This window comes from Triticum aestivum, chromosome 3B (genome assembly GCF_018294505.1).
Source record: "Triticum aestivum cultivar Chinese Spring chromosome 3B, IWGSC CS RefSeq v2.1, whole genome shotgun sequence".
NCBI classification, from domain to species: Eukaryota; Viridiplantae; Streptophyta; class Magnoliopsida; order Poales; family Poaceae; genus Triticum; species Triticum aestivum.
The window spans coordinates 666859921-666870852 of record NC_057801.1 but is presented as its reverse complement, the minus strand read 5'-3'; positions in this window follow the sequence as shown (position 1 = coordinate 666870852).

Sequence of the window (10932 nt, the reverse complement as noted above, 5' to 3'; positions counted from 1 at the left end):
ATTGGTTGAGGCAGAGGGGGCGGACGTGTCCGGAGGAGGGGATGAAACGTTCGGCGGCGCGGAGGGAATTGATCTAGGGTTAGGGTGGATTTGATCCGAAATTTCGGGGGAGGGGGTGTTTATATAGGTAGAGGGAGCTAGGAGTGTCCAAATGGGGTGCGGTTTTCACCCACACGATCGTGACCGAACGATGGAGAGCATGGAGGGGAGTTAGATGGGCTAGGTGGGCTGCTTGGAGGGGTGCTGGGCTGCAAAGGGAAGGGGCTTTCGGGGTTATACGGTTAACCGTTGGAGCATCAAACGACCTCCAAATGGAACGAAATTTGACGGGCGGTCTACCGGTGATATACCAAGGCCACTCGGCAAATCTCGGCCCATTCCGAGAACGTTTATCTACCGCTCACGAAACAAGGTCTGAGAGGCGCGACGGGCGGGCGCGAATGTGGTTGTGCTCAGAACGGACAACGGAGAGAACCGGTGGAATCCGAACGGATGCAAGTTTTGAAAAACATGCAGATGAAATGCAGATGATGACATGGAAAAATGTAACACGCAAGAAAATAACATGGCAGCGACGGTGAATAACTGGAAGACATCTGGCGCATAGAATCTGGGGCGTTACAGCAACCTAAGCGCCGGCGTCAGCGGCGCCGTTCTAAGCCTCGTCATAGCAAAAATAGCAATACCGGCACAAGAGACAGTAGCACTCCAGATGATGTCGAAGACGAAAACAATCCCGCCCAAGCAAGCTTCAAGCAAGCCGGGCGGGAGGATGGGCAAGCTAGCCCTGATAAACAGGCAATGGATGGAGACTTAGAGGATGACAACTACATGCCCCTCTTCGAAGACGAGGTGAGCCTCGGCGACGAAGAATTCATCGTGCCTAAGGATCCCGTCGAGCAGGAGCGCTTCAAGCGCCGGCTTATAGCCACTACAAAAAGGCTAAAGAAAAAGCAGCAGCAGCTTCAAGTTGATCAAGATCTGCTAACTGATAGATGGACTGAGGTCCTGGCAGCCGAGGAATACGGACTCGAGCGCCCAACCAAAAGTTACCCAAAGCACAGGTTGTTACCTCAATTCGAGGAGGAGCCACTAGAGCCTACACTACCAGCGCAGGATGCGGCTGACCGGCCACCTCGTGGCCGAGACAAAGCGGCATATCAGCCCGAACACCAGCCCGCACCCCGTCGCCAAACAAACAAAAACACGAAGGCCCGGGGCTACACGCATGACCTGCGAGACGAATTGGAAAACAAAGCAGGACAGTCAAGATCGATCTACGGATCACGGGGGCGCGCCCCCACGCGTGACGATGATCGCCACGCCGGATATACCAAATACAAATCCGGCCGGGCCGAATACAACAGACCAGACTCATTCAAACTGCGTCGTGATATAGCCCGGCACAGAGGCGCCGCACACCCCCTATGCTTCACTGACGAAGTAATGGAGCATGAATTCCCAGAAGGGTTTAAGCCCGTGAATATTGAGCCCTACGATGGGACCACAGACCCCGCGGTATGGATAGAAGATTTCCTTCTCCACATTCACAAGGCCCGCGGCGATGATCTACATGCCATGAAGTACCTCCCACTAAAACTCAAGGGACCGGCTCGGCATTGGCTGAATAGTTTGCCGGCAAACTCCATTGGAAGTTGAGAGAACCTGGAAGACGCATTCCTGGATAACTTCCAGGGCACTTATGTGCGACCGCCGGATGTTGATGACTTAAGTCACATAACTCGACAGCCTGGAGAGTCAGCCAGGAAATTCTAGACTCGGTTCCTACCTAAAAAGAACCAAATTATCGACTGTCCGGATGCCGAAGCCCTAGCGGCCTTTAAGCATAACATCTATGACGAGTGGCTTACCCGACACCTCGGCCAAGAGAAGCCCAAGTCCATGGCAGCCCTCACGACACTCATGACCCGCTTTTGTGTGGGCGAGGATAGCTGGCTGGTTCGCAGCAACAGCACATCAAGAAATGCTGGCACCTCAGATGCCAGAGATAGCAACAGCAAGCCCCGATGCAACAGACATAAGCATCGCAACAATGGTGATAACGCCGAAGACACGGCCGTCAATGCCGGATTCAGTGGCTCTAAGACCGGTTAGCATAAAAAGCCATTCAAAAGAAACAATCCATACCCGTCCAGTCTGGATCGTATACTCGATCGCTCATGTCAAATTCACAGCATCCCCGATAAACCAGCCAACCACACCAATAGAGAATGTTGGGTGTTCAAATAGGCCGGCAAGTTGAATGCCGAAAACAAGGAAAAGGGGTCGCATAGTGATGACGACGAGGAGCCCCGGCTGCCGAACACAGGAGGACAGAAGAAATTTCCTCCCCAAGTAAAAACGGTAAATATGATATACGCAACCCATATTCCCAAGCGGGAACAGAAGCGTGCACTAAGGGACGTCTACGCGATGGAGCCAGTCGCCCCAAAGTTCAACCCATGGTCTTCTTGTCCGATCACCTTTGATCGCAGGGACCATCCGACCAGTATTCGTCATGGCAGTTCGGCCGCGCTGGTCCTCGACCCCATCATTGACGGATTCCACCTCACACGAGTCCTTATGGACGGTGGCAGCAGCCTAAACCTGCTCTATCAGGATACAGTGCGCAAAATGGGCATCGATCCCTCAAGGATCAAACCCACCAAAACCACCTTTAAAGGTGTCATACCAAGTGTAGAGGCCTGTTGCACGGGCTCAATCACACTGGAAGTAGTCTTCGGATCCCCGGAAAACTTCTGAAGCGAGGAGCTAATCTTCGATATCGTCCCCTTCCGTAGTGGTTATCATGCACTACTAGGACGAACTGCATTTTCTCGATTCAATGTGGTGCCGCACTACGCCTACCTCAAGCTCAAGATGCCCGGACCTCGCGGTGTTATAACAGTCAATGAAAATACAGAGCGCTCCCTCTGTACGGAGGAGCGCACTGCGGCCCTCACAACAGAAGTACAGAGCAGCCTTCTTAGGTAGACCTTCAATTCAGCAATAAAGTCCCTGGACACCGCCAAGCGAGTCTGAAGTACTCTGCAACAGGATCGTCCGGTACGTCCAGAGCTCGCCTAGCAATTCGGCCTCCGTCCTAGTCCCAGTCAAGTGGTGAAATTTGTGCCGCGCATACATAATTACGCACTTAAAATACCATGTGCGTAGACGGAGGCACAACTAGAATGCGGTCCACAATGCGGCTCAGCCGCCCCAGGATCTATATACCTTCACCTCTTTTCTTTCTTTCAGGTCCCTATTCTCTGAAGGCTCTTCCGATAGCCTGATTATTGGACCCATCACGAGATGGAAACACCAAGGAGGCAAGAAGCTTTGACGTACAAGGGAATCCCCAGGTGGTCTTTGATAACGATCGCTATACCTGTTTTACATACCCACACGCAGCTCGCTCTTGGTTAGGACAATGCAAATAGTCCTATTTTGCTTATCACACTACTTGTATACATATGCCTTGATGTATTATTCAAATAACAATGGAAAATAATGTATAGCGTCAGCTTATGATTACATTTCCTTATCTTTTTCCTTGACTGTTTATTTATTGCAAATTGCACCCATACATTTTGGTACGTTCAGCTCGCCTGGGGGCTTTAATATACCCCATAACATGGCAAGAAAAGTTTGAACACTTTCGACAGTGCGGCACCCCGAACTTATAGCATTATATGCATCAGCTCCGAATCATGTCTTGGGTCAATAGTTGGGTTTGTCCGGCTCCCATGTTTTGCTGCCTTACGTTCCGCTATATTGGCTAAGGTGGCACATGGAGAATTATTGTGATTGTGTCCCGGTTCTTCCGGACGAGCACCTCAGTAGAGAAAGCCGAAAACTGACTGTCATGATGCGGTGAGAGATGGTCGTTGTTCGAGAGGTCTCAAATCCTTAAAGATTTTTTCCGCTTTGGGCGAGGAATCGGCCTTTGTCTGATTTAGGTGTGTATAGCACCCCAAGTTCAGCCTTCTGAATACCAGGGGCTACGCCGAAATTTAAAATTATAGAACTTCTATGGCTAAGTGAGAGTGATAAAGCTGTATAGTCCGATTGCCTTGTTCGTTGCGCTAAACACCTCCTTAAAGGTCCAAACATTTGGATAAAGAGTGTTTAGATTTACCCCGAACACCCCGGTACTAGTTACATGTGGGCAGAAGCCGACTACTGGCCAACTCTCAGATTTTATAAATGGCCGCACAGAAGGTAAAATTTTAAATCAGCAAGCGTTATATTGCGCAAAAGAACTTGTTTCATATTATAGGATAAAATGAGTGTATTCACTCAAAAATTACATCCTTTGCACATTGCTCCGCCACAAGGCGGGAGCCCTTCAGGGCACTATCATAATACTTTTTGAGGTGGCGATGCTCCTTGCCCTTCGGCGGCCCTTCGGTCATTAGCTTCTCGGCATCCATCTTCGCCCAGTGCACTTTCGCGCGGGTGAAGGCCATTCGCGCACCTTCAATGCAAACTGACCGCTTTATAACTTCAAGCCGTGGACAGGCACTCACAAGCTGCTTTACTAGGCCAAAGTAGCTGTTGGGCAGGGGCTCGGCAGGCCACAACCGGACTATGAGGTCTCTCATGGCTAGTTCGGCCGCCTTGTACAGTTCGACCAGTTGCTTCAGCTGGTCGCTCAAGGGCATCGGATGTTCGGTCCCAATATACTGAGACCAGAACAACTTCTTCATCAAGCTCCCTTCTTCAGCTCGGTAGAACTCTGCAGCATCAGATATGTTGCGCAGCAGATCTGCGAATGCTCCTGGAGAGCTCCAAATTCGGGTAAGTAAAAGGAAAGTCTCCTTCACATGCTTGCTTTGCATAATGAATGCCTTACCCGCCGCAATCTTCTTGGCCGCCTGAATCTCCTAGAGGGCCTTTTGGGGTTTGGCCTTGGCATCTCGTGCGCTCTGGAGGGCCTTCACAAGCTCGGACTATTGCGTCTTAGAGTCACGCTCCAAGGACTTGTATTTTTGGACGAAATCCTAGAGCTCTTGCTGGACCTCGCTGACTCGGGCCTCTTGCTTCTCGTGCTCGGCGTGCTCCTTGGCCGCTTTGTCTTCGGCCTCGGTCAGCACCATCTTAAGGGCCGCCACTTCGGTCGTGGCCCCTAGTAAAATTCATGACGCTTTCATCAGCAGAAACAATTTTTCCTTTCTAAATATACAGACGGGGTATTGTGTACCTTTGTTTTCCTCGAGCTGCCTCCTCACAAGGCCGAGCTCTCCCTCGGTCCGCTCTAGGTCCTGCTTCAGTCCGGAGACCTCCGTAGTACGAGCGGCAGCGGCTAGCAGCGACACCTGCTTATTCACATAGACATCTTTTGTTAGACTCCTGTGGATGTTATTTGATCCTCTGTTCGGCCTTTCTTTCCAAACACCAAACAGAGCATCAGGGGCTACTATCTATACTGTGATATTTTCTCACAATTTTGTTACTTACCTCAAAGCATGTTAAGAGGCCGGCGCAGGCTTCGGTTAATCCGCTTTTGGCGGACCGGGCCTTCTCAATCACCACACTCATCAGAGTATGGTGTTCTTCATCAATGGAAGCGCCGCGAAGCGCTTCTAGCAAGTTATCCGATGCCTCTGGATGGACAGAGGTCATTGGTACAGGCGGCTCGCCCTCCTTAGAGAGAGGTTGTCTGCCTGAATCCAGAACCACTTGGGTTTCCGGAGCCTTATTCGGCTGGGGGCCAGACTTGCTGCGGCACCCGTTATCGGAGTCCATGGGGGTCTTCCCTCCCATGCACCCGGCGACTGGGATTTCGCCTGGGGGCATCTCCAGAACTATCTCCCCCTAGTCCGGTATCCTCTGAGACAACACCTCGGTGTCGTCCGCGAGCCTGGGGGAGGAGGTTGTCGGGAGTGAATCATTGTTCATCGCCGATGCGCCAAGGGACCCCTCCGAAGAGGATACCTCGATATGGGACTTGGTCGGACTGCAAATGCATGTTTGACATGATAAGAAGCAATAAAGAAAAACATACTGGAAGTATTATAGTGTCCGGACACTTACAACTTAGCCAGGGGCTTGTCCCTGAGCAACCACTCCTCGCCATTGTAGGTGGTCGTGGTGGAGTGGTCCGGAAGGAAGGTATTTCCCTTCTTGGATGCCTCGGCCTCCCCCTGCGGGGTGGCCTTTCCCTTCTCCCCCCACCCCCCGGTTGGGGGGGGGGGAGGAATTTCTTCTTCCTCCTCCTCGTCTTCGTTGGAGGAGTGCACCTCGGTGTCTTCGGACGTCACGTCCGATATAACCTTGTGCCAGAGACCTTTCCTGGTCCCCACGGCCCTCTTCTTGGCCTTCTTCTCCGGCACCTCATAAGGCGCCGGAAACAGCATCTTCGTTAGAAGAGCCGATGTTGGATCTTCAGGTAGCGGAGCCGGACAGTCAATCTGCTCCGCTGTCGCTACCCAGTCCTATGAAATTGGCATGGAGGCTTAGATTCCTCCCGCGAATATACTGGGGAAAGGCACATCTTGCAAAATATAAAAAACTTATCGGATTGGAGGGGTGCTTTGCGCTGAGTCCGCGATCTTCGGTTAGGGCAGTGGTACCTCGGTGGCCTTGAACAGCACCTTCCAAACGTCTTCATGCGTCATGTCGAAGAGCTCTCGCAGTGTCTGGTGTTCGGCCGGGTCGAACTCCCACATATTGTAAGCCCATCTCTGACATGAAAGGATCCGGCGGATGAGCATGACATGGACCATGTTGACAAGCTTGATTTTCTTGCCTATCATATTTTGGACGCAGGTATGAAGTTCAGTCAGCTCCACCGATGAGCCCCAGGCTAAGCCCTTCTCTTTCCAGGAGGTGAGCCGCATGGGGATGTCGGATCGAAATTCAGGGGTTGCCGCCCAGTTGGTGTTGCGCGGCTCGGTGATGTACAACCACCCCGATTGCCACCCCTTCACAGTCTCCACAAAGGAGCCTTCGGGCCAGGTGACATTGGGCATCTTGCCCACCATGGCGCCTCCGCACTCTGCTTGCTGGCCAACCACCACCTTTGGCTTCACGTTGAAGGTCTTCAGCCATAGGCTGAAGTGGGGTGTAATGCTGAGGAAGGCCTCGCACACGACGATAAACGCCGAGATGTTGAGGATGAAGTTGGGGCCAGATCATGGAAGTCCAGCCCGTAGTAGAACATAAGTCCACGGACGAATGGGTGGAGGGGGATCCCAGTCCATGGACGAAGTGAGAGAGGAACACTACCCTCTCCTGGGGTTTCGGGGTAGGGATGATTTTCCCTTTGGCCGGAAGCCGGTGCGCGATGTTTGCGGACAGGTATCCGGCCTCCCGAAGCTTCGGGATGTCCTAACGGAGGAGGCCATCCACTTGCCTCCCGCTTCGGACATGCTTGGAATGGCTTTACGGAGAAGGTGAGAACTTGGGCGCTGGAGCTCGAGCGAGGGAGAATGGATGAGCAGAGGAAGAAGAAGGCGTGGGTGAAAAAGGTGAATCCTTATCTCTTTATAAAGGCGGTAAAAACCATGCGCCTCCCCACTTGCCCTGTAAACTCGCTTATTCCCCAAGCGCCGTGTCGATGGCGCGGTTGGGTTATGTCAGGTCCCCGACTCAATGCCACATCGATCTAGCATGTAACACCTCATATCACTTTGCGGCCTCACGCATGGTATTCCCACGGGTGTCGCCTTACCTTGCCCGGGACCGTTTGCGCCTTTTGGCACACATATATGATAGTGTCGCTAGCATCCATATGATAAGGAGCCCGGGCTGACATGGCTAGTCGTAAACCCAAAGTGGCACTAACTTACATGGACAGGCATACATGACCCAGCATCGAACGTGTCGGTCATCAGCAAGTGAATCCGGGCTATAGCACTGGGCTAGCAGGACTCCGGTAAACCGGGCTGTAGCGGGCTAACAGGACTCCGGTATTCATCGCGTGACATTTCCCCGAAGGGACAGACACAGGAACGAAGAAGGACACATGCCGGCCAGCCTAAGTGTTTCAGAGTAGTAGCAAGCTACCATGGCTCAGTGGAAGCACTAGGAGACATTTCCCGGTAAGAGAGGCTACTAAGGATAAACAACTAGATAGTCAGATCCCACACATACCAAGCATTTCAATCATACACACAATATGCTCGATATGTGCAAATACAACAAGGCATCACAACATGACTCTACAACACAAGTACTTTATTTAAAGGCTCAGAGAGCCATACATATCATACACACAAGTATAGGTCACACGACCCAGCATTCAAGTCATACAAACATACAAGCCAATAGCAGAAGTAACTTGTCTGAGTACAGACAACTAGGAAATAAAAGAGGCTTGGGTAAGCCTGACTATACTACATGGTCCATCGTGAGCTCAGGATCACCACCTGGGCTTCAGCCTACTCGTCGACATCGACGTCTATGAAGAACCCATGAGAAGGGGTTGCAGCGTCTTCTGTAAAACGTAAATTAAGCAACATGAGTACAAAGGTACTCAGCAAGACTTACATCAGATCCTACATACATGCACATTATCAAGAAGGGATGGTGGGGTTATTGCAGCAAGCCAACTTTGACTCTTGGCTAAGCTATCTTACGAGACTCCAACTTGAAATGGTTTTGCGCACTCGAGTCCACTACTCACCACTTCAATACACTACCAAGGATCCACCTCCGTCATCCTACGGAAGAGCCATCCTTGGCACTCACAGTTATCTTGAGGCTTTTAGTAGTATCCATTTACTTGTCTATGAACTGTATAGGCAACCAAGTAGTCCTTTACCGCGGACGCAGCTATTCGAACAGATGATGTTAACCCTGCAGGGGTGTACTTCATACATGTTTCCACCACTTAGCGTCTGCACACGACATGTGCTTGGCAGACTTCAAGTGAAAGCCGACGTGGGTGTAGACCACGACCTACCTAAACACCTAAGTCTCTAGTCCAGGTTTATCGCCTATCCAGGTTCCATCCGCAGGGAGTCCAGCCGAGGTTTCCACATACGGCCCCGAATGATGTGTGCAGGGTTCCCGAGATACCTAACGGGCATCCGGTACACCATGCCACGTACCTACCGCATCATAGCCCACCCCGCGGGTCAGCGCTGCCCACGGCCTCTAGTAAGCTACAAACACCAGAAACTACTTGCAACTCCTGGACAGAATACTAGGGTGGATAAGAAGTTGAGCGGGGTCATATTTCAGGGCCCAATGCATGGTAGTAGTTGAATCTTAAATCACACATACAGATCTCAGTGCTTAAGAACGGCTTCAATGAAACAACCCACCTTGTACTCCTACATGGCCTCTCATCGATACCTTTACCAAATCGTGTTCAACACATCACTCTCACTACCGACATGATCATTTCACTCTAGCCCATCACCCAGATGAACCAGACCTGACACAACTCTAAGCATAGCAGGCATAGCAAGGTAGGAATAACACATACACATGGCTCAATCAACTCCTACACATGCTAGTGGGTTTCATCTAGTTACTGTGGCAATGACAGGTCATGCAGAGGACATGGGTTCAACTACCATAGCACACAACAGTTTGAATAGCGTTGTCTTAATGCAGTAAAAGAGAGCAGAGGCGAGAACATGGGATTGTATCGATATGATCAAATGGTTGGTTGCTTGCCTTGCGGGTCCGTGGACTGTTATTGCTCTTCTTTAGGGTACTCGCGATACTCCTCGGGGGCAGAACCTACCGCAGAGAGCACCGATATACAATCATCACCAAACAAAGTGCAACAATATGATGCATGCATGAGACATGGCAAAATGAGTGTATTGGGCTAATGCAACTAAGCGCAGATGGGTTTGAACCATTTTGAATCAAAGATTCAAGTTTCAAGCTCATACATGGTCCTTAATAGTGCTTTAACTTGTTCTGCACTAAACAGCAGGTTAACTTGTTTTAACATGCATGAAACCAGTATAGATGGAAAGATTGGATTTTTCAGATCATTTTTCATATATAACACTTTGCATTTGGAGCTACAGATTAATTTCTATGATTTTTTGAAGTTTGTGATATTTTCTGGAATTTCCTGTATAAGAATAATTCCAGTAAATAAATTACTGCGTTAGGGTGACGTCAGTGGTCAACGGGGACGGTCCAGGTCAACCTTGACCAGTGGGTCCCACGTGTCAGTGTCATTAGTCTAACTAATTTTAATTAGTACTAATCCTAGTTAATTAGCAGGGCTGGGCCCCACCTGTCATTGACCCAGGGGGTCAAACTGGGTCCACCCGTGGTCAAACAGGGTCAGCGGGGTCAAACTCGCCGGCGTTTAGTCGCCGGCGAGGCCAGACGCGGTGGTGCGGTGCGGGTTTTGTGCTCCAGCGACCAAAAAGGCGGTGGAGGGCACCTACGTGATGCTGGAGGCGAGCCGCATCCAGTGGTGGTGGTGGTTGGGCTCGGAGTCACCAGAAACGACGCCAGCGACGAGTTTGGCGGCGGCCGGAGCTCGGACGAGCTCGGACTCGTCACTAGGAGGCACGGCAACGCGCGTGGAGTAGTGCAATGAGCTCCTAGGGGTGCGGTAGGAGTAACTGACAAGGTGGCGCGGCCGTTGCATGGCCGGAGCCTCGTCGGCGATGAGCTCGGTGGCAGCGCGTGCGGGTGAGCTACGTGCAGTCGCTACGGGGCTCGAGAGAGAGAGAACGGAGAGGATGGGGAGGCAACTAGGCTCACAGCAGTTGCGACGGAGCTGGTGCTGAGGTCGGGGATGAGCCGGAGCAAGCGGGGCGGCAGAGGCGATTTGGCCGTCGGGAGGTTGAAGACGAGCTCGGTGGAGACGCTCGGGGGCCTCCGGTGGGGCGTGGCTCGGTGAGACGGTCGAGGAAGAAGTGGCGGACCTTCTGGACACGGTGGAGCGGCACGTGGACGACGGTGGGCGCGGCTACGGCGGTGGGACGGCGGCGGCTGCTTCGGCCA